Source organism: Athene cunicularia (assembly GCF_003259725.1).
Source record: "Athene cunicularia isolate RWA chromosome 5 unlocalized genomic scaffold, athCun1 chr5_part1, whole genome shotgun sequence".
NCBI lineage: Eukaryota > Metazoa > Chordata > Aves > Strigiformes > Strigidae > Athene > Athene cunicularia.
Window position 1 is genome coordinate 18,106,707 of NW_020799101.1, and position 23,524 is coordinate 18,130,230.

The 23,524-nt window shown below is 39.4% G+C and overlaps 1 protein-coding gene across 2 annotated transcripts in view; it reads left to right on the forward strand.

Annotated features, from left to right (window-relative positions):
- Positions 1 to 1,335: 1,335 nt before the first annotated feature.
- Positions 1,336 to 23,524, forward strand: part of CCDC88C (coiled-coil domain containing 88C) — a 99,143-nt gene continuing 76,954 nt past the window's right edge. Inside the window, exon 1 of one of the 2 annotated variants that reach the window (XM_026849483.1) lies at positions 1,336 to 1,434. The gene's annotated coding sequence lies outside the window, so the exon portion shown is untranslated. The remainder of the gene's footprint in view (positions 1,435 to 23,524) is intronic. The other variant, XM_026849484.1, reaches the window with a different exon arrangement.

Below are 23,524 nucleotides of genomic sequence, written 5' to 3' on the forward strand. Positions count from 1 at the left end.
TGCTGTAAAGGCTGTATAGGGTCTTGCAAGTTTATGCCAGTGTCAGTTTTGGTCATCTGTACTTTATTTGTTTGAACCCTGGTACATAAACACTGTCTGTTATCTGCTGCCAAGGCAGTTTTCTCTCATCTCTCCATCTCTGGAATATCTATGTATTCTGTCATATTTATACACATAGCACTGCTTTAACTAGAGAGGTGCTTTGGGATGGCTGTGTTTTGTTTGTGTTGGTTTTGACATACTTGTGTAAACTTTGGCAGATATATTTTAAAAATAAATATTGGATCAGTTCCTCTTATTTCCTTGTCAATGCCCGAGTTCAATATTTGGCTCCGGAAGAGCTGTGAATGGCTTAATTAACAGCCAAAGCACAGCTCTGGGAGGCAGGTGTTTGGATTGTGTAGGAGTTCGCTGATAAGAGTATTAGCGAGGAAATACGTGGCTTTGATCTACGGTATTGGCAGATAAAGCTTTTCAGGTTACTTTTTTTGCAACATGTTACGGTGTACACAGAGAATCTGAAGGTGCACATTCATATTAAATTATTTGCAGCTTTTTTCCTGTGTTTTTTTTTTTCAAATTTTAGAAATAAAATTGCTTCAGGTACCCTTTTGATTTCTTTTCATTTAAAATCAAACAGAAACTTTAGACTTCTTTCCCTAACATTTTTCTACCAACTTTTTTCTCATCTTGCTTCTCTCTACCTTGTTTATATTTTGCTTATATCTTGAAGACCCATAGAATTAGAGTCTAGTAGAGCTGTTTTTTGTGAAACAGTGGGTATGAGAGACCTAGTTAGATAATATGGGTATAAGAAAAGTGCAGTACTTTTTTTTTTTTTTTTTTTTTCATTTTACTTCAGTGTATGATGTATCTGGGTTTTACAGTTTGCACAGTGATCTCTGATTGAACGCTAACACCATCCTCTTGTCATAAAACTCCAAACTGAAAGAAGGCATGGTAGTCTTTCCTAGGTTTCACTTTATTTAAATAAGGTAAAGCCCTTATTGGAGACTGCTTTGATCTAGTATGCACAAACTAATATGCTCTTTTCTTTGGGGAATTACAAATAAGGAGGGAAGCTGCCCTGAACTGCTGTGTAGGTTAACCTGAAGTAGGTTACTTTGTGGCACATAGGAAGATTTCCAATATATACATAGGTGCAAAGATAGTGAGCTTATTCTATCATGAATTAATGTGTATGTATCCTGTCAGTGCATTTAATGGGTTAATTAAGGGTTTTCCTAATGGTGCATTATTGAGATGCTAAGTATTAGCACTGAATAAACATGTAATACTTTATTTTCTTTTTCTTCTTTTAATAGAGATCCTCGGCCAACCAATCAACGTGTCAACAAGCATGTAAATAATGACACCTATCTTCGGGTTCAAAACCTGACTATCTTAGTCAGAAACATTAAGACTTACTATCAGGTGAGATTTCTGCTCATTGATCTGTGGTGATTGCTATAACATTTCAGCTAGTGCAGGGGCTGATGGCTCAAAAAGCAGCTTGCTACTGAAAGTGAAGAGGAAATGGAAAGGAAATTTTGTTTGTGTAAAAGTACTTTCAGCCTTGCTTTTCTTATGAAGCAATACAGCTACCTTCTCTATTCCTCAAGGCCAGAGGCTGCTTCACTGCTCCCCTCTTTTTTTTTTCTAAAGAGGAAATTGTGCTTGAAAGCTGTGATGGCACTTGGAGATATACGTAGTAAAAAGGATCCTCTGGTGGAGTTGTGGGGGGTGTGTATGTGAAGGGATTTGCGGAAATTGGAATAATGTTTTTTGATACAGAACTTGTTTAAAACAAGTAACATTCTCTTAAACGGGCTGCCAGCAAATAAATTGTTATGAAGAAATTTCTTTAATGCTAGGATATAAACATCAAATTGATATACTATTAGGAAAAATAAATCTGTGATTATCTTGTATGTCGATAACTTATGCTGTGTACCTGTTCTTAGGTGTTAAAGCAGTTGTTTGTTCTGAACCTCTCTAAGAGATTTAAGTGGAAATTCTCACAGTGCCCTACTTAGGCAACATCCTTGAACTGACCATCAGTGTACCTCTGCTTGTAATAGCGCTGCCCCAAAACCACGGTGGTGACAGCTGAACACTTGAACACTTTTGTACTTAGATACATGTTGGATGCTGCTGGAAAGCCATAGGAGTGAATTCAGTTACTCTAAATAGAATTTCTGTATGCACACGGTTGTGTATATTTAGACTTCTTAGTGAGAGGGGTAACTGTTCTGCTGTTTCCTTTTACACATCTTTTGCCAGATTTAAATGCTGTGCAGTATAAACCAGGCTGGAAGCACTGAGGACTGTTTAAATGTTCCTCTGCATAAGTGTCTCAATCATGTAATGACCAAAACAAACTGCAGGAGTTGATGTCAGTGTGCTCCTCCTGGACTCTCCATGTTTTCTGTACAAAGCCAATATACAGTCTCTTCCATATGTCTTCAAAATACAAGAGACATGTAATACTTAACTACAGTAGTGCCTTTTGATGCCATTCTTTTCCAGAACTTTCCTACTGTTATTCCATGTTATTGCCACTACTTTGTTCTCTGCTTTTGAACTTGATTAGTGATGTGTAAAAGAGAGAGGGACTTCTGAAAAAGTCAGTTGAGATGGATGACTCATCTGTGCAAGCTCCAGCAGTCTGCTAGAAAAATTAAGTGTCTAACTCAGGTTTGAGATGATGTAGGATAATATCATGTATTTCTGAAGACAGCTGACATGTGTCTTGATTGTTGAGAACTGGAGATGCTGATGCAGTATGATATCATTCCTGAGACTTGTGATTTCTAAGGGGAAATTCCATTTGGTCATAACTAGAGGCTGAAGGTTTTTTGTTTCTGTTACTCACTGAACAGTGTAAATGTTTCTGGAGTCTAGAAGCAAAAAGGGCCATGTTTAAGGGCAGGGATAGGACTAGTCTTTCTTGCTCCTTCCTCACCCCCACAAGATTTACAGTCTGAGAGTCTGGTTATTCAGGTGTTAAAACTTCTTATTCACGTGAGTTCTTTGTCTTGAAGCAGATAATCTAACCTCTTCTAAGAGTACCTGAAGAGAGAGGAAGAGTCAGGAAAGAAAAGTGATTCAGAATCATGTGGGATGTTGCTTGGTGTCTTGTTGAGCTGTGTAATCATAATCCAATAAAGCTAGTAACAACTAGAAGAGGTTAAGACGCAGAATTTTCGATGGGAAACAGTAGTTGAGGCTTACAGTAGCAGCCATAACAGGGATGTTCCTGTTGTAGTCCAGAAATTAAGTACTATTGATCTTGCTCACCGAAGACTATATATATGGTATGTAAATAAAGCAGTCGTGAGAGCCAGTCATTCTTTTCATTTGGTCCTGAAATTGTGTAATTGCAACAAAGTTTAAAACAAAATCACATTTTTTGTGTGATAACGTTATATAAAACATCCAAGGTCTTGATGCTATTCTGAGATTTCCTCTCGTGGTGGTGTGCAGCCTTCAACTCTGCATAGTCTGGGAGGAGTTAAGGCTCTCTGTGCTGTAGCCAAGCAATGTGTATGATTGATGCTGAGTATAACATTACATCTGTAGTAATGTCTCTGTTAGATATTTGGATACTTTCTTATGTTGTACTTCAGCATCTAATATACGTAGCTTTTGGTAGTTTTTTTCAACATGCAACTAAATAGATGCTTTGGAATATATTAAATATTGTTAGGCCTCTTCTCTCCTGAATGCTAGAGACTTTTTCTAAATAGGTTGAAGTTTTGGGCATTGTCTGAAGTAGTGTTAATACATTACCTTCAGTTAAGATGAGGGTAGTGTTTTATTGACTGAAAATATGCAATCATATTTGGTTGCAGGCTGGAGGAGTTGAGGGAAGTTCCTGACAAACAATAGGAACATGAATTTGCTGTTTCCTCAAGAGAAACAAAAGCTCTAAAAATACAGTGTTGGCCTTGACGTTTTACATTCCCTTTCACTTAATGGATCCAAGTCAAGTTTATGCTGTGGTTACTGAATTTGGTCAACTAGGCCTCCTAGAATGAGGAAAATGCCACCTCGTGCTTTATTGAAAGACATCAGTAGCTGTGGAAGAATACTTGCCCCTCTCTGCACTGGGCAGGAAGCGATCAAGAGTATGATGTGAATTGATGGTACTGTAAACTGTATCTGAGGAAGGCAGTGTATGTGTTTGCTAAAATTAACTCTGATATTCAAAAGCTAGTTGACATTTCAGATCATAATTGTCTAGCCTGTCTGTATCTAGTATCAGATTTCTTGTATATTTGTGTAGCTAATGTCTCTGTTGAAGCAAAATTCTCATTAATGCAGATAACATTAATTGAGGAAACAGGGACAGGTCTAATCCAGAAGTGTGAATCCAGGTATTCTCCACAGTGTTGAGGCTTTCCTAATATCTTAGGCCGGGGTCTCTGCTGGGAATGATTATGAACAAACTAGGTTTTTGGTGGAATTTGGCTTTGATTTGATAACGATCAGTTCCTATTTGTACTTCAGCAGGTGTAACTTGGGAGGGGGAAATGAGGTGGAGCAGCCTTTTTCCAGTTCAAATAACATCTCATTTTCAGAAGTTTGCTAACTGAATTTGTTCATTAAACAACTTTCTGAAGAGCTGCCTTCTCACAACTTTTAGCTGCATAAAACTGCATTGCTGATGGCTACTAGGAAAAACATTAGGACAAGACTCTAAATCATGGTTTGGTGTTTGGTGGTTTGTTTTTTTTTTTTAATTGGGTATGTAACATTTGTTATTGGTGGTAGCAAGCAGCATCTCTGGATTTCCCACTCTGAGCTGTTGCACCTTTGTAGGTCTCTTATTGGCTTGAGAGGTCCCTCTTTTGAAACCAGGCAAAATGACTCATTTTGCTGTGGGATTTCATGAGCATTCAAGAGAATCTGTCATTCATTGCATTTAATAACTGTTACAGCACTGGTTCACTGGAGAAATGGCTGGTCATAAAACTTCTGGAATTGGTGCTGTATCTTGGAAAAGGGCTGAGCATGGCAGAATGTGTTCATTGCTCAGTGTGATTTTTTTTTTTTTTTTTTTTTTTTTTTTTTTTTTTTTCCCATGTGTTTCTTCTTGCTCTGACTGAATTCAGACACTTGGCTGTCTTTAAACTGGAATACAAAATATTTTTGTAGGGAATAGTTTAGTACAGAGAATTACAGGTTACTGTCCGTAACTGCGCTGAGGATGTTGATTAAAGAGGTCAATAGAGAACTGAGTGTATTGGGGAAGAGATACTCATCCACTTCTCACTGATACAGATGTTGTGTATCCTTATCAAAGGATTAAAAGTCTTTACCTCATGCTACAGCTACCCAATACATATGGAATAGATTGACCTCCAGCTGTTGTCTACTGCTGTGATAATATAGTTGGGAATGTTGGTCCTTAAGCTGACACTGTCTAGCCCAGTGTAACACAGATGAAATTGTTTTGCTATTCCTAAATTCTGCCTTCACTTTGAAATGCTCTTGTTGAGCTCCACTAAGGCTTATCTACTGGTTCAATTAAGTTGGTTTGAATATAGTTCAGCTGTGAGTACTGCAAGGCTGAACTAACTGTTTGGCTTCACTGAAATAAGGACTCCTGACCCTTATTGACAGTGAGTTGTTACGGCCTTGTGCTGCTTTTCCAAATAGTGATTAATCCCAGCTGCATCAGGTATCTTCATAGTGGTGTGACACTGTCTCTGTTACTGAGAGAGTTTGTTGGCAATGTTTAAAAAAAGACAACAAAAAAAGGAACAAAACCCCTCTTAAGCTGCAGTGACCTGTGCAAGAGCTATTATTGTTGTTGGTTCTGTCACTTCTGATGATGGAAGAAAGCTAGAAAATCTGAGGGCTGTTGGCCTATCCCTTTGCCATGCTGTGGGGAATATTTAAATCCTGTAAATGCTGGTACTTGAAGTGTCCATGTAAGAGCAGCTGCCCTGATGTCTGTAATATTTGGACAGTATGCTCAGACCTGGAGAGTTTTGGAAGGGACCTGAGACAGACAGGCAGGGAAAGCTTGAAGTAGATTTGTCCTTCCTCTGCTCATGTGTAAACCCTTGGATTTAGGGGTTTTCTAAAGAACTAAAAATAACTTGATATCAGGTTATAAAACCCCTAAAATTATGAAAGGATCTGTTTTGATGTCAGCTAGTTTTCTAAACTTCAAAAATACCAGTAATCACTCCAACAGTATATACTGCACTCCAGCAAAAACTCCTACCACTTAAATGAAAAACTTGAGGTTGATAGAAGAAAAAGATATTCTGATCATCCCTTGGCTAGTCCCTGCATGGTTATTATGGCCACATCTGAAGTACGTGGATGAGAAATGCTGTTGGAAGAAATGCTGCAATGTGGTCATGGCTGTATTTTTGTTGCCTGTATTTTCTTGCAGTTGTGGCCACTAAATACCTAGCAGATTACTTCATGTTTCTAGATAGGAAATATCTCTTCATTAAAAAAAAAATCATACTGCAGTTCTGAAACCAGTTGTGACCGTGTGGCCTTGAAGCTTCAATAAGAAACTCATAACCCTTAGCATTTACGTTGAAGTGGGGATGTGGGCAAATAAAGATGAAACTGTTTGCTGACTTTGTAGAGATTTTATATCCCCTATCCTTCTGTTTGTATCAGATATGTTAAAAGGGGTTAGCTGCCTGTGAGTTGCTGTTACTGTGAGCAGTTAGACACTGAGGCTACAGTAGTGCTGTGTCTCTAGCCTCTGGAAAAGAGAAACCGTTTTGTCTTGAATCTGGGGCAGAAGCTGTTTTTTATGGTGGGTCAGCAGAGGTCTTGTAATACTGGTAGATTCCAGATCAATAAACAACTCCTGCAGTTGAAGCATTGAGTCAGATTTAGAGCTCTTGACTGGATTGCAAAAAGAAATTTAAACTTGGAGCTCCAGATTTGGGCACAAGTTATGAACTGGCAACTGTACTTGAGCTATAAATAAAGTTCTGGAAGTAGCAATGTCCTCTCCGGTGAGTTGAAATCTTTCCCTACTAGACAGACTAATTCTAGTGGGCTACTAATCCAGTCCTAGCAAAATAAACACCAAAATGCTGGAAATGCACATAAATGTGCATTCCCTGAAGTCAAAAAGCATTCCTCTGTTCTGAGGGAGAGAGTTTGTACCCACAATGACATACTGAATTAGGTGATAAAATAAACTTTTTTGCTAGCCTTGTCCATTTGGTGTGTTAAAACCACAATACATCTGGGTGACTGCTTTCCTTTGATTCCTGTTCCTTAGAAATCTTAATTTAGCAACTTGGCTTAAGAGGGACCTTTTCTCATTTTAAGCTTTAAATTCCAAGACTGTTAACTGAGAATGTCAGCTTTCTTGAGGAAGATATAAGAAGCTTCAGCAGATAAGAGCTTTCTAATTCAAATACTTTGCAGGTCTTATGCACAAGAGTATGTTCTTTCCTTTTTCTGTACAGTTGAGCAGGCTACATGCATACAGTCTCTTGAATTGTTTCTGCATTGGAAATGGGTAGCTTGCAGATTCTCGTGGCCTTATGTAGCAGCTGCATGTAGAAACAATGGTGAACGGCTGCTGAAGCTCTCTGTATCTTACAGGGTTTTTTTCCACAAGGGTACAATAAACAAGTTAGTATGACAAGATAGTAGTGCTGAGGTACAACTGCAGAGATGCTTTGTGTTTCAGTAATGCACTGGGCAAGGACTTGGGAGATACTGCCACTCTGCCACAGGCATGACCTAGAGGAGGACCTTAGTTCCGTATTTGTTTCCACTCCTATTCTTCATTTGACTTCTCTAGTTAGCTTAAAACTTGCTACAGGCATAGAATGTCTATATGTATTTATGCAGTACTTAGCTTAACAAGGACTTGTTAATTCTGCAGTGACAAAATTGTTTTGAGTTAGGTTTTCTGTCCTGCAGTAGCATGATCATAAGACATGATGGTTGCATGTAAGACTGGTATTGTGAAGATATTCAGTTACTACAGTGGTGGCTACAGGGCAAGGGAATGACTGACCTTGTCACAGATGTTCTGGGAAATGCTGAACTGGTGATGTTAGTCTCTGATTTAGTCCTTCACCTGAAGATAGTGGTACCACTCTGCTGAAAGTGGAATGAACATAAGAACAATCACAAAGAGCATGTTTTTTTGTATAGGTCATGTTATCAAGCCTTTCAGTGAGAAAGAGGTGGAGACAGGTGACTCATCACCACCAGCCAGACTGTCTGATGCTTTTTCAGTGAGAATTGTCTTGCTGGTTTCCAGAAGAACTAGACAAAAAAAAAAAACACTTCTGCCCCAGAGTTGAAATAAGATTCTGTGGAGGTCTCTGAGTAGTGTTCCCAGATTAGTGAGGGCTGCCATTTCAGGTCGCTAGTAGTATGCTGCTGGACACCTGATTGTGGTTACTGGCTGTGACTCTAGGATGCATTTCAGCTGATATATTGAATTATGTCTAGAAGTTTAAGGGACAACTGAGTTTAGCAGCGCATTTTTTCCCTTGAGGCTCTACATGCATTTTAATATGGAATGGAATAGTGACCTCAAACAGATGGAAGAGAATAGGTTGGCTTTTAAACTACTTTATTGCCTGTAATTTCCTGAAGCTAGAATATGGGAAAGACCAGAATAGGCTGGCATGTGTCTTTGTAGTCTTGTCTTTGTTTTGCTTAATAATATAGAGGGGTGTGAATTCATTGTGCAGACAGAAACCAGGCCAAGAAGAGAGAAGTCCTCTAAAATATGGAGGCAAATGGAGGTGACCTGTAACAATTTTACAGTATGGACTAGCTGTTTGGTTCCCATGCAGCAGTATTTCCTTAACCTCTGACATGTTAATTGAAAACAATTTTTTTGATGTCTGAATTACAGAACACATCCCCTGTGTCCTTTATAAGGCTTGAAAAAGGGGTAATGTGAGAGTTTGTGTGGCATTTCTTAATGAAAGCCAAGGCCTAATGTTAATTGCCTAGGCCATTTGTGTGATTACCAATGCTGAAGTTGATGGGGTATTTCAGTCCTCTACTACATATATCTATTTTTGGATATTAGGTTTAGGATCTGTTCAGACAGTCTCACAAGCCAGGCACGTTCAGTCCTGCTACCTAGATTTCAGTCAAATTTCCCATTTTTATCAGCTGAAATTTTGTGAAGAAGATAAGTTTTGTAGAGCCTACCAATTTTGGGTAAGTTAGAAAATAGCCTGCATGCTACTTGTAGCTGAAAATAGCTTTAAGATTTATTTTTGCTAAAAGATAATAATAAATGAAAGTTAAAGATTGCTTTATTGCTTGTGTTTCTGTAGTGAATTTCATGTCACTTAATCCTTTTCATTAAAAAGTCTTTAAGGAGACAAGAAGATGAATTCCACAAATGTATAAAGTATGGTTGTAAAGCAACCCCCCTAATTGCATACCAATTCCCAAAGCAAATAATTTCTGCTTTGTAATAGTAGGTAGCAAGTGAAAGTGATGTATATTCTTATTTTATTTCCATGCTCTGTCTGTGAAAGTGTTTAATCCAGCATGTCTTTTACTGAGGGTATTGTCACATGCTGTATCGTGGGACACTGGATTCAGTCTGTGGTCTTGCTTTTATACAACTCTGACTGTGGATTAAGGTTTGATGTCAAGGCTTGTTTCCATCAGTTCCAGTGACATCTGTGACCCTGTGGTGTGGAGTGAGCGAAGGTGTCTCTTTGTGCCTCTAACTCAGCTGGCCTAGGCTTACCACACCAGGAGTGTTGTAATTAGCTTTTTTTTACAAAGGTCTGTAACAAACTCACCTTTTTGTGCACTGCTTTTTTTTTTTTTTTTAATGACTTATTAGATCTGTAAGCAGTTCTTCCACAGTGTGTTTTCATCTGGGATGGATATTTGAGATGTCTTTCAAAGCAGTGCTTATTTGTTTTGGAGGAGTGATTATCAGTTTTGGAAATGTGTGGGAGATCTTGGATAGAGTATCATATCCAAATGCAGACTTGTAATTAGTTATGAAAACAAAATGTGTTTGGCTTGTAAAGGTCTACTCCAGTTTATGTTGACTTCCACTACTTTTGACAAATGTGAATGCTCTTGGGTTAAGAAACGGGCATGCAGGCAGTGGAGTTGATTACCCAGGTTAAGAATCATGGGATTTACCCTTCCAAGCGGGTCTCTGAACCTGAGTAAGCAACAGTCCTGGGGACAGGAGGAAGTTTTAGTGTGCTAGTTTCTTGCTGAAGACAAAACCATAGGAAAGGGTGTGTTTTTCACTTTACATCGTGTATGAACTTTAAGCCAGCACAAATTAGGGAAGGCACCTGCTCATGAATGCACAGAAACTGAAATGCTGTCACTTGGCATACTGTCACATGCATAGATCTCCCATTGGCAAATATGTTGGTTTTTAAAAGGAAGGATTTAATAGGACAAAAACCCACCAAACTCTGAAGAGTAAATAAAGCAGCAAGTGAAGTTGTGCATATGCTATGCTTTCCATAAGTAGAATGACTTTTTTTATAGCTGTTTGAATATAAGATCTGTGTGAGCTGGTGCCTCTCCTGTTCCCTTCAGCTCCATCTCTTAATAATAATGGGAGAGTTAAGTGTTTAAATTCTGCTAGGTCCTCATATAGCCAGTAAAAGTGCCTAAATAAAAATCTGCTCAGCAGACTGAAATGGCCCCTGTGGAGCTGTCACTGTCTGTTCTCTTTCATAATTAGTGTTATTAAAAGTCTCTAGATGTGTATTTAATTTGTTTTTTTAGACTTAAAATGACATCGTTGGTGCCTGTTAAGTGATCAAGATAACAGTGATAGACATCTGCTCCTTTGGGGGTTGGTAGTAAAGACTTGTGGTCTTTGCAACAAAGGAAAAATACTGTACGAATTCCATTTAAATATCTTCCTGTCCTGTGATTTAATGGGTTATTCATATCTTTAAACTACAATAGGTGGTGTTCTTCTCAAAGTCACCTTTATTTACCTGATGTTAACTGATTACAAAAACATTTCAGTTGTTTGCTGTAAGGCTGAGAAGCAAAAGAAGAAAGATAAATTCCCTGTGGCACTTTAAAGAGTTGTTTTGTTGGTGATGTTTTTTATAATGGTGATCCCATTTGTAGTTTATCCACTGGAAAAGTATTTCTAAGGGAGTGCAGCATCAAATTTGTGTTGCAGAAAGACCTGTTTGGTGCACAGTGTGTGTCAGAAGAAGGGAGGGTGGTACTGAGGTTAATGCCTGTTTATCTTGGAGCAGCTGTGTTACAGTAAAGCTAAGTGGCTGGAGTCCCATGAGAGGCAGAAGCATTTACTGCTAGAAACTGGAAGGAGGTGAATTTCTGCCAAAGTTTTGATATTAAAGGCAGAATTACTATGTATGTAAAAAGGCTCACTTGTCGGGATGCAGATTCCAAAGAAATAGAATCAGTCCTGAGAAGTAGTTACCTTTAAAAGTAAAGCCTGCTTCAAGGTTTGTTTTTTGTTTTGTTTGGTTTTTTTGGGGGGGGAACCAAAAAACCCCCAAACAAACAAAACCAAAATGCAAACAAACCCTTCGAATTTGACTGGTTATTTTTTTGAATTACTTGGAATCTCTTAAGACTGTGTAGTTACTTAAAAGCAGAACTACAGTTTAACTACAAGGAGTTGCCTTTTAATGTAATAACTGTCTTAAGGTCACTTCTTCAATTTTGATCTTTCACGAAGTGGAAAAAAAAAACTGGTAACAATAAACAGAAGAACCCTACCCTGTGTATTCTGTGTTTTCCTGAATATGAAAAAGCTGTGTGTTGGTACTGAGGGCTTAGCCTTTGTTTTCAAGGTTCGTGGTAAATGCTTATCCAAACAGCACATGGATCTAACTACAGTTTTACATGCAGAAGGAATGAGTCTGTAGTAGAGGACCACAAAAGCTGCCATTATTAGAAGCCTTGCTTACACTTCAGTGCTCTGGTGCTTAATCTAGCTCGCAGCTTCCAGTCATGCAGAAGAAACTAAACCAGAGTGCTTGGTTTCAATTCTCTAAGTTGGTTGATCTGTCCTGCATTTCTTCCAGTATGTGTTTCCTTTGTAGCCTGAGCCAAAACCTTGATTGGAAAGGCGATTTTGATCTCTCTTTTTCACTTAGCCCTTTCTCTTTAAAAATTTCTGGGTCTTAATTCTGCAACCTTCGGTGCAACCGAGGGATTCAAATTTCAAGTCACTTGCTATTGCTTGGAGACTTAACTTCCATCAGATGCAGCTGCAGTTCGGTTTCTTTGTTTCTTAAAGCATCTTGATTAACTTGCAATTGCACTTGCTTTGTATGGCATAGGACCTGATTTTAAGTGGTACTGACTTTCTTGGGCTGACTTGATGCAACTTGAGATGCTGAGCATCTTGTGTGGCAGAGTCTTTAAAGCAGTTTTCCTTTGCTACTGCTGGATATTGTGAAACCAGAGCTGTCTGCCAAATCATGGTTTGTTTTGGCGCTTCTCCTTGACAGCATGTTGCAGCCTTTGTCAATGTCAAGGTATTTATCACACTTTATCAGTACGTTGAGATTTTTGCAGTGTTTATGGCAGCTGTTTGAATATCTACAGAAGGACTCACCATGACTTGCCTTCCCAGTCTTGAACTTAGCAGGACACCTAGTTTTGGAAGCTTTGAGCGTTCTGCCAAACCTGCTGGTAAGAGATGATTTCAGATGAGCTAAGTTGGCGTAACAGAGTAAAAAGCAGTTTTTGTAATAGTCTGAACTGCTTTGCTCTTCCATCATGCAGACTGTTGCAGTCAGGCCTGTACTCTCACCCATTTATAAAGGACAGATCATTTGAAGTTTCTTTTCAGTTTGCTTAAAAACAAGTAGAAATACACATAACCAGTGACTTAACCTCTTGAGACTAAAGGGATAAACTTATCAAATACATTAAAAAAAACCCCAAACCCAAAAAACCCCTCTGCCTTCATCTTAGTGATATTCATGCAAGTGTCCTCCATCAGACTGCATTAATCTTAATTCCTTAAAGTCTTTTGTAAATTAAAGTTAATAGTGAAGAGTGATTTTATTTTTAGTTGGTTAAAATGGTGCTTAAAATACAAGTTCCTAATTTGTTCTTTCTGTTAACGGGTAGCATATAACTCTCAATTTAAAACTTTAGGATACAGCTGAGTCTTGGCTTCTTCCACCAACCATATTTAATATACAAAGGAGGTAACAAGTGGATGCATTCAGCACATTTGTTTTAAATAAACGTTTTTTTAATGGCAGTTCTTACTGTACCTCTGCAGCACCACGAAACCAGAGGCTATAGCTTATTGGTGGTGTGTGTGATACATTAACATAGGTGAATCTGAGATTCTAAAACAGTTGTCTGACCAGTGTGCAAGAGAATATTATCAAGTTAGCCCTGAATTTAAGTTGTTACAGGTAGGTATTTTTGAATATGTAGTGTTGCACTTCTCTGGTTGTGTTTTTTGTGTTTGTGTAACTGGTAGAGAGGTGCTGCTGAAAGATATATCTGCATAAGCAGAGAAGAGGCTGGGAAATACTCAATCCTTGTGTATTTCATCCCAAATAATAATAATTTTTGTTTGGTTTTGGTGTTGTGTGGGGTTTTTTTCTTTTAAGTAAGAGTAAACTCACTGTATGGGTATATGGTGTGATGTTACAGTTGCTTCCCTGCCTATCTTCTGTCTGCTGGTACCTATGATGGGGAGTGGCTGACCACCACAGTGTTCTTCTGCTAGGATATGTATGTTTTCTCTTTGTTGGGATGATAAGGAGGAATGGTTACTGCCTAATATAGTACTAACAGATTGTGAAAGGGACAAGCATACAAGTCTGGACATACTGGAAGCCCTTTCTCACCATGGACATCTGTTGTACTGTCAAGTTAGTCTGAGAGTTATAATGAGTGTAAAGCAGGAGAACTGAAACTGCAGAAAAATACTACTAAATATTTCATACTGTCCAGTTAAGATGTAAGATGTTTGAGGTGTTTAATGCAAGTTATTTAATATTTCAAACATCAATTTGATTCTAAAATCACAGAGTTGTCTAGGTTGGAAAAGACCTTGAAGATCATCTAGTCCAACAATTAACCTAACACTGACAGTTCCCAACTATACCATATCCCTCAGCGCTATGTCGACCCAACTCTTAAACCCCTCCAGGGATGGGGAGTCCACCATCTCTCTGGGCAGCCCATTCCAACACCCAACAACCCATTCTGTAAATAAATGCTTCCTAGTATCCAGTCTAAATCTTCCCTGGCACAACTTGAAGCCATTCCCTTTTGTCCTATCACTTGTTTAAAGAGACTCATCCCCAGCTCTCTGCACCCTCCTTTCAGGGAGTTGTAGAGGGCGATGAGGTCTCCCCTCAGCCTCCTCTTCTCCAGACTAAACACCCCCAGTTCCCTCAGCCGCTCCCCATCAGACCTGTGCTCCAGACCCTGCACCAGCTCCGTTGCCCTTCTCTGGACACGCTCGAGTCATTCAATGTCCTTTTTGTAGTGAGGGGCCCAAAACTGAACACAGGAATCGAGGTGCGGCCTCACCAGTGCTGAGTACAGGGGTCAGATCCCTTCCCTGTCCCTGCTGGCCACGCTATTGCTGACACAAGCCAGGATGCCATTGGCCTTCTTGGCCCCCTGGGCACACTGCTGGCTCCTGTTCAGCCGGCTGTCAATCACACCCCCAGGTCCCTCTCTGACTGGCAGCTCTCCAGCCACTCCTCCCCAAGCCTGTAGCGCTGCTGGGGGTTGTTGTGGCCCAAGGGCAGCCCCCGGCATTTGGCCTTATGGAAACTCCTCCAGTTGGCCTCAGCCCATGGCTCCAGCCTGTCCAGGTCTCTCTGCAGAGCCTCCCTACCCTCGAGTAGAAAGATAGGGGTTAAAATAGTAGATTAAAAATAGTATGGATTTTGACTTTTTCATGCACTGATAATTTTGTTTTAACTGTTGTCTTATTCCACTTTCAGCTAGGACTATGATTTTTTTAAAATCCCTCTTCCTCCATCCTACTTTCCCATCCACCAAGTGAACTCTTTAGCTTGGCCTGAAATATTTTGTTTGGGGCACTTTAAGACAAGCTGAATAAAAGAGCTAGTTTTATGAAATGAGAAAAAGTGATATCAAGGCACACGTGTCTAATATGAAATAGGTTAAGAATATGAAATAAATTAAATGGAAGAGTTGTCAAAGACTGTGAATGCCCTGATCCCAGAACACATGTACTCTAGATGCTGATGGATAAATTTGCTTGGGAGAAGGGGAAGATCTGAGATATGACTTCATTTACTGGGTTCATGGTAGTTATTGCATCAGCAACTTTGAAATTTCTGCTTTATTGCCAGGTAAATTTGTTCATACTGATGGTGACTATGACTTACCTAAAGCATGAATCCATATGAACTGAAACACACAGCTTACCAAATTTCCAAAACTTACAGCACAAGCCTCCTGTCAGATGGTTGCCAGGTTCAGAACTGGTCCTCTCTGTCTGTTGGTTGTATTGGGACTGTGGTGTAGGCATAAACAATTTCCAAGTCAGTTCATGCTGTGTAGGGCATATGGGATAAGGCAGCAGGGAGTCTGCTTTTGGGAGGGGCAACCCCCTCATCGGATATCATAAGCTCAGTTTGAACACATTCCCTTGTGAATGCTTACATCCATGCTGCCTCAAGAGACCAGAGTTTTGCCTCGTGGAGGGGTGTTTGCTCACGGTTCTGGGCTCTTGTTCCCTTGCAGTACAAAAGGAAGCTCCCATTGAATAGGCTTTCCTCTCGCACTTAATGACTTGAATTTCTATGGTTATTTGTACAGTGACAGAAGCTATTTTTTTTCCCAGGTATGGCACTGGGAATTGCAGTCATGGTCAGCTGCTTGAACAAGGCAGCTCCTTTCCACATAAACTGAGGTTTACTATGCTAATAATGTATCTTAATATGTACCAGCAGTATCTAGCTTCCTAGCATAAGACATGTCATTTAATGACTCCGTATAGGCAAAGAAGTGTTCAAATGCTATGCTGGAATTACAATGCAGTGCTTTTTACTGGGTGCTCTAAAAACTGCTGGAAGGGTATTCTCAGCTCCTCATGCTAGTCTTAAATTAGGAGTGGATGTGAAAGATTTCTGTAGTCTGTGATGCAAATCTCAAGGGCTCAGTGGAGTTGTGTGTTTATGAAAAGATAGAATTTGGCTCTTAACATTAACTGAGATCCACTCACTGCAGTTACTATTGTGAGGATGGGGAGAGAAGGGAGGTTTTTGTGTCAGTTTAAGCACTCCCAGTTTGTTTAATCATCATCCGCTCTGTGTGATACAGACCCTTTTGAGTTCCACATCTTTGGCACACACTGCTGCTGTATCAAAGAAAAATTATGAATGGAGTGAACTGGTTTCCTGGCACTTGGGTAGCCATCTAAGTTTGTGCTTAACAGAACAACCAGTCTGACTAATGTAATACAATATTAAATATATAACAGCCTAAAATAATTTGTTTGCAGGGACAAGCCTTTTACTTTTTAGCATACCAGCTAAGCAATTATTAAACAGAGAAAAATAACATTTTTAAAAATTACTGTTCTTCTAAGGAACCAACTAGGAGAGAGTTTAACTACTACCTCTCACCCTTCTCTTTAATGACAAGTCATTAATTTTCCTTTGATATTCAGAGCAAGTCTGTTCCAGTTTCCAAGACATATGCTGTATGCCCTCAAGGAGAAAAGCAGTTAAGAATTACAAGGAGTATTATGCTCTGTAGAAATAAGCAACCTGCTGAAATAATAACCTGCTCTGTGCTCCTAAGTCTCTCTGTATGAATCAGGGCTTTTAAGTGGTGACTGATACACAAGGAAAATCTAATCTTTGAGATTAACAAGGCAGCCACACTTGAGAGAGGAGAAATAAATTTATTTTCATGTTCTCTAACGTTGACCTTCATGCAAGAAGATTCAGACTTGAGTAACTGCTTAAACTGTTGCTGGAAACTTTGAGATAATATGGCTCTTCTACTGAGGCAGAGAACAGTACAGGTTTAGCTGAACATACTAAATATATTATGCTGTAGCTCTAATAGCCCAAAGTCTCATTTTCTGACTCTATTAATTACCTAAGATTTCTTTCTGAGACTTTTTCATTGCAGAAACATCCATTTAAACTGGTCTTGCTTTCTAAATACCTTAGATAACTGTTGTCTATAATACTTTTTGTAGCTTTCAGTTGGATAAGTAACCCTGGTGAAATGGTTCTTAGGATGTTTTAATGCCCTGTGGTATAGGAGCACCTCCTGCTGTGGAGTAGTGTCTCATTCTTGGCCACTGGATTGCATGCAGACTGGTTTGGGAAGAGCTTGTGAATGCAGTAATTCACTTTGAAGAGCTGCTGTGTATCTGTGTCTCATGCTTGTCTGGACCCAGAAATTAAACATTCTCTTCTGCATTAACCACTGGACTGCCTTCTTCCTCAGGTAATTGTATACATGTGAAGAGCAGCATGTATGATGAGGTTGATGCATTGAAAACACACATCACAGTATAAGTTTTAACATTTAATTACAAATTTACCTAGTGAAAAAGTTAGTGTTAATTAAAGAATCTGTGGGTATTAAGAGTTCAGAATTTAAAGTTCATGTTGTTTGACTGCTAACTTTCTTCTTAAAAAAAAAAAAAAAAGTAAATCCATGAGGTGTCCAAGGAGAAAGTAAAGACTTTACACATCTAGCTCTATAAAACTGACATATTTTTAATCCTTAATGAGGAGTGGTGAGTTACAAAGCAGTGGAAACCTCTTTGCATTGTGTACATTCATAAAGAGGTGCTCATTAAAAATGCATTTTTAGTCACCACCTGTTATTTGTTTATGGTGTGTGGTTTACTGTGGTGTTATATTTTTGTCGTCATTCTTTTCTAAAGTCCATTATTCATTACTTTGAACCATATGGGCAGAAATATATTCTGAGCATGTGATTTCTGTACTGGCCATTCCCTAAGGAAAGACTCTACTGTCCATGTTTATCACCAGGCAGTAAAGCCTTTAGTGTCATCTTTTCATGAAGATTTCTAGCCTTCTGCATACCAAAGATGCAATTAGGAGAATCACAGCTGTGATGCTACAACAAGGCAACAAGGGGACTGCACTTGATTAGTCAGCAAAAGGCCTCTTTGCTCAAATTCATAACTTAAAAACAATTATTTTGGGAACAGAGGAGAGCTTTCTGCAGGTCCCTTGTCCTCCACAAACCCTGTTGTTTTTTTTTCCCCCGTGCCTTGAAACCCAACAGTAGGCACGTGCAGAGGTGTGTGTGGAGCAAGGTGTATGCTGACTTGGCTGCTGTCTGGTATGGAAGCCCTTGCTCTTCCCTTGCTGGGAGAGATACCCAAGGGTCTTATCTGTCAACATTTCACAGAAACTTGTAAAAGTTGATTTCTCTACCCCCTCTCATAAAAATCAGCTTGAAAAATGCCTGTTGATTTGCTTTCATTCCTTCTTGACTGCTCCTGTTAATTCGGTCTCAAAAGAACCCTCTAAGAGTTAGCTTGAAGTGTTTAGAAGGCAAGCATTCTTTATTGCAGCGCTGGATGCACAGGGGATCATTCCACCTAATGTGCGTGCACTAAACCACAAGTTTATCTTTTCTATACCTTAAAGACATGAATATTCTTACACTTTCCAAGAAGTTTCCTTCTTTCTGCCTATTATGTTTAAATAATGCTGTCATTGCAAAATTATACTATGCATGTATGGCATCTCAGGTGGTCATCAGTGATTGTTTAGGGAGTTAGGCTCCTACTCCTTTTTCCATTTTATTGTCATGAGTCTTTGGAGGACAACTTCTCCTTGGATGTTTCCCAACTCTGTTGTCTAGCCAAGATGTTCTTTCTTATCCATCTTGTTTGAGCATTTCTGCCAGGATGTATCTATTCTCAAGGTTAGGATATTTTATCCGTACATTTTAATCACTTAGGCCTTGTTAAAATGAAGTTAAACATTGCTTGGTAAAATAATTTCTTAATATTTAAGGTGTAATGGATCACTAATTGTTACAGGCCTCAACTTGCAGGCACCAACATCTTGCAGGCATCAGCTACCAGGCATCAACATCTATGAGACTTAGAGGATAATGTAATATCCTGTAGGTCTCATTCTATATGAGTTTTCTATATTTGATACTAAAGCATAATTGTGAACAACAGTAGTAACATTGAATCATGATACACGTTTGAACACAGATATAGATTATCATTATGGTCATTCCTAACAAATTTTTCAATCATGCCTAATTTGGTAGCCAAGAAGTAAGTTTGTGTCACAAGTTTTCAAAGCCTCAGGATGCAGGACCTTTGCAGGACCTTTGTTCCTAAATTTTTGCCAAATTTATGGAAATTCTACTATTAGGATTTACATATACACAACAGCTTGTGTTAGTCACAGTGCAGACACCCTCTTGTGAAACCAAGAGTTAAGTCAAGGGCTATTTGATTTTGTAATGCTACCTGAGATAAACTGGACACTTCAATTGGACATCCAAAAGGATGGTCTGTTACAGCATTGTGAGTCTTTCTGGTTTGTTTAAGGAAGATCCTCACCCATCCACTCTGTTCATACAGCTTATTAACTATTGTCATATTTAGACTAGGGCTCCTAGGCTACACACTTCTTTCCATCTTAGGGGTAGTATTTTTCTGAGCTCGGTTACCACATAGCCAATACTATCCTATTCCTTCTGTTTGGGGTACAGGTCAATTAACTGCGGGTTTAGTTTTGTGTTGTTTAAATTGATCTAAGAGGGCTAGATCAAATTTGCCATCTACATATTTTGTTTAACTGTTAAACCCCTTGGTTAATCTTACATCTATAGCATTTTTACAATATAGAGTGGCATCATTTAGATGACATTGTTGTATGCAGGTTTAGTTACAGGATACTTGTGGTTCTTCTATTTGCATTTCTTGTTGAGTAGTCATTAGCACTGCCCCACTGAAAGTCTGTGATCATTGTGATTTTTCTGTAGCTCTGGCCTTGAGCAATGGTAATATAATGTAAGGGGTATCATCAGGGATTGGAATCCTTGTCTACTCTGGTGTTCCTGAAGAGTGTTCTGGTAAATGCATACAGACCCAACAATAGATTCTGATTCTATTTTGGCTCTGGCCAGACTTGACTCATGGCTATCATAGTTGTCACAGACCAGACATAAAACTCAATCATGATTTCCTTACTTTCAATTTAAGAGCAGCAGCTCTACTACCTGTGGGGTGGAAGAGGTAGATATGGAAAATATAATTGGTCATTTGTATTGGAATTAAAACACCAGAACTGTAAGGTGGGAAGAATATGTGATGAGAGTACCCAGGCCCAAACCACACATGTGCTCTGGGCTGGGGGTGTGGAAATGCATTTTCTTGCTGCGTATGCAGACCCCAACTCTGTTGGACCAGGGTAGTGTAGCCATCGGCTCCAGCACTGACCACGAGGGCTGTGATCAACAATGACCAACTTCGTATTGCTGGAACCCTGGGAGTAATGCAAAGAAGGCACTTTCCTGTCATGAAAGAGACACTATCTGTGAATTGATATTACTAGAAGAGTTGCAAGAGGAGAAGACAAATTGTATACAATTCTGTTATTTTGGGGCACTTACTCTGTTAGCTATTGCTATAATTATTCTTTTAATATACGTGTTTGTTTGCCTTGCAATTGTTGTGGTAGACTATCAGCTCTGTCTTCTGATTTCTCAGAGCCATAAGCAATTTTTCAAACTTGGCCTGGGACACATTTTGATTTTGTAAAACCAGTTAGATTGAAATATATTATTGTTAAAAGATGTTAATTAGCATAGCTATGTGCCGTGCATGATTGTATGTACTGTTGCTTCTTCTATACTTCCTTCTAACTGTTATGTGCATATCACCCCCATGGACAAGGACTGTGAGGACTTCAGGAATGGTACCAATGAATGTTTAAGCCATGGGGTGGTGGGGTGGACAGATGCATGGACATTGGCCTTAAACATTTCTTGGTACAGGGAAGCAAGAATGAGACACCAGTTTCCAGCCTTGCGGAGGTAGGATTGAACAATATGTTCTGTGGTTTTGATGACTGTCATCAAATGACTGCAGGTGTAGGGTGCTAGGTCATTGACTTTGAGGAAGGGTCTTATATAAGGAAACCCCAGCACTACCCTCACCATGCATATGCATAAAGTTTCTTGAACCAGGCAGAGACTTTGGGACTTGGACTGTATAAAAATGGTAATATACCATCAGGAGCTAGGGGGACACGCCCACCACGAAGACACTGAGAATCAAGAGGACCAACGGGACACCGCTGGATCCACAGGTCGTGATGTCTCTCTCTTCTCTCTCTCTCTCCTTGTCTCCTCTCCTTTCTTTCTCTGTAAAGAATTTAATGAATTGTGACTAGATCCAAGTAAAAGCGTGTAGCACAGAGCTTGCTTGTTAGCTATAGTTAAGCAGTTGTCATCAAGTTCTTGTATCTAACCACTTGAGTTTTGTGTTAATAAATTGTTAAATTGGTTGGCTGTTGTCATTTCACCAAATTCTCTGTTCCCTAATGTACTTCATGTTCTTTCCTATCAATTTCTTTCATTAGAGGGTGGGATATTTACCTGTCCAGTGGGCATCATGGCCCATCCATTCACCTGCTCTTTGGCCTGTAATTTAGTTATCAATTTACCACCCTTTTTATCATACTTGGGTGGTGTGTTTGGTAAAATGATTTCTTTTTCAAATACCAGGGCTAGGATGCCTTTTTCTGCAGCTTCCTTTGCAGCTTTATCTGCCAAATGATTACCCAGTTCTGGTGTGGTTTTACCTGTCTGGTAGGCTTTACAATGCATAACTACTATGATTGCCAATTGCCTTTGGTTTTGAATGCTTTCCAGTAATTTTTGGATCTGGGGGGCATGTTTAATCACATGTGCTGATAACAACTCTTTCTTTCCAAATAGCCCTGTGGGCATGGACTACCCTGAAGGCATACTTGGAATCTGTCCATATGTTGGGTCGTTTCCTTCAGTCAGGTCTAGAGCTTTCTTGAGGGCTATTAATTTGGCTTTCTGGGCAGACACCTTTGAAGACAAAGTTTGTGAATCTATTACCTTGTCAACTGTAGTTATGGCATACCTGGACACTCACGTTCCATCTTGAACAACGTTGCTTCCATTGGTGTACAGCTCCTAATCCGGGTTCTATAATGTGGTGTTCTTGAGGACTGTTTGACTGGAGTAGATTTCTTTGATAGTGCTCTGGCACTCCTACTTGGTCAGCCAAGAGAAACACAGCAGGGTTAACAATTGAAGTGGTTTAAAGATGAACATCATTCTGTTCTAGCAAGACCACTTGATATTTTAACATGGGGCTGGGGGCTGGCCAATGCCCCCCTTTTTGTTCTAACATAGTAACCACCATGTGTGGAACATACACAGTAATTTTTTGTTTCAGAGTAAGCTTGTAGGCTTTCTGTATTAGCAATACTGTTGCTGCCACCATTTTAATGGCTTAAATGTAGTTCTGCCATTATCAGTTCAGTCAAGATACTCATGGGAATCTTTTAACATCTCAGAGGATTCACTAATAATCCATAGTTAATGATCCATAGGCAGCACCATCCCACCATTCCCAGGAATGCTCATAATTTTCTCAGTTTTGGGCTCAGGGAGGCAGATGACCTCTTTGTGCTTGGATCCTAGCTGTCTCTGGCCTTTCAGGATTCCAAATCCCAAATATGTAACTGATTTTTGGGTGATCTGGGCCTTGTCCTTTGACACTTGGTATCTACTGTTGCCCAGGAAATTCAAAAGGCTTATGGTCAGGGCAAGACATTGTTCCTCAGTCTCTGCTGCAATCAAAAATGTCATCCACATCTAATACAGTTCTGTGGTGATTTTCTTTTCTCCAAATTTCTAACTTTTCTGCCAGTTCATTTCCAAAGTTTATTGGGCTATTCTTAAAGCCTTGAGTCAAAACTATCCAGGTAGACTTTTTTTTTTCCTCCCCCCTGATTCTGGATTTTCCACTCAAAAGCAAAGAGCTTCTGACTTGTAATATCAAGGAGAATGCAGAAAAATGCATCTTTCAAGTCTGACTGTGAACCAACCCTGTTCTTCAGTGAAGGTTGTTAACAATGTGTATGGATTTGCCAGTACAGGATGAATATCCTGGGTTTATCCAATTTATTACCCTCAGGTCCTGGACCAACTGGTAATCCTTACTATTGGCCTTCTTAACTGGTAAAATGGTGGTGCTGTATTTTGACTCACATTCTACTAATAACTTTTACTTTGAGAATTTATTAATTATTGGCACTAATTCAATTCTAGCTTCCAGCTTTATAGGATACTGTTTAATTCTTACTGGGGATGATCTTGGTTTAAGGTCAGCTAATACTGATTCTGCTCTTCTGGATTGTCCAAGGACTCCTCCAGCCCATACAATAGGAGTCAAAGCATCTTCTACTTCTGAAGGTACCTCCTGTCACTCAGCTTCCATCTGAGAATAAAGACTTGTGCATCTGAAGCTTTATATTCAGGAATA